General features: G+C 41.2%; 1 pseudogene; it reads right to left on the bottom strand.

Moving 5' to 3' along the window:
* Positions 1–785, bottom strand: part of LOC102882341 — a 24,687-nt pseudogene extending 23,902 nt beyond the window's left edge.
* Positions 786–1,312: the final 527 nt, after the last annotated feature.

Genomic DNA, 1,312 nt, shown 5'->3' with positions numbered 1-1,312 from the left:
AGATAAGAGTCACAACCAAAGGCTTTAGGTCAGTGATGGCTTGACAGAGCATGCTCCCTGTGCTGAGGAGGAGAATCTTGCTAACATACTCCTTCTCTGGGGTAGCCAGAGAAATGCTGTGAGGAGCTCTTAACTGAGCTCACATCCTGTGTCAGTCAAAGAAACAAAACACACGCATACATGTATGTGTGTATATATATGTATATACATATACATATACATATACATTTACATATACGTATACACATACACATTCATATACACACACATAGATAGAGACATACACATACACATACACATACACATATACACGTACACATAAACATACACGTACACATATACATATACATATACATATACATATACATATACATATACATATACATATACATATACATATACATATACATATACACATACACATACACATACACATACATATACACACACACACCAAAATTTCCAAACAAAGTGAACAACCAGGTATTCTGCTCAGAGAACTGTGTACTGGGAGAATTTCTTTCATCACAGTCCTCAGGGATGTCCTGGTTGTAGTGCTACACCTGACCACTTTCAGGCCCTGCCTATATATCATGCAGGACCATCTGTAAACAAGGCCTAAATCTTGTGTTCCTCTGTTGACCAATCATAGGGAACTCGCTCCCCCGTGAGGGCATAAGTGCAGGCTGAAAGAGAGAAGGCAGTGTACCAGGAGAGGGGACCATACGCATTTGAGTCACTTCTTCATGTAACTTACTTGTGCCTTCTGAGTCTGCTTGGCTCATTCGAGGTTAAAGAGCTACTCTGCACACCCAACTTTATGACTTGGTGTGTGAAAGTATATTTAATTCATGATGGGCTACTCAGGTCACATAGTAACTTGGTGGTCCATGGTTAAACATTTAGTGTCTACTAAGATAGAGTAGCAGGTCATGAGCTGTTTCTCAAAAAGAGAGCAGTCATTGATAAAGGATGGCAGGGCTTTGTTCCAAAATCCTAAGGGTCTGCTCTGTAATTCACCTATAAGGGGCCTGCCACAAGCTCCAAATTGTATCTCTATATGCTGCTGACACTTCAAGCACCACTAAACTGCTGGAACATATGGCCCAAGGGCAGAGAACCTGCGGGGCAGCCTGAGTCTTTTGCAGAGTCTTCTCTTGTTCTGGGCTCCATCCAAAACTAGAAGATTTTGGGTTATTCAGTAAACGATCAAGAATTGCATACCCAAATGAGGAATATCTTGCTTCCAAAACCAAAGAGGCACACTAGGCATTCTTGGTTATATGAGGGGCCAGATGCAATAACTTATCCT

The sequence above is a fragment of the Pteropus alecto genome, unplaced genomic scaffold (assembly GCF_000325575.1).
Source record: "Pteropus alecto unplaced genomic scaffold, ASM32557v1 scaffold199, whole genome shotgun sequence".
Taxonomy (NCBI): domain Eukaryota; kingdom Metazoa; phylum Chordata; class Mammalia; order Chiroptera; family Pteropodidae; genus Pteropus; species Pteropus alecto.
The sequence above is the reverse complement of the archived record's forward strand: the minus strand, read 5'-3'. Positions and strand labels throughout refer to the sequence as shown.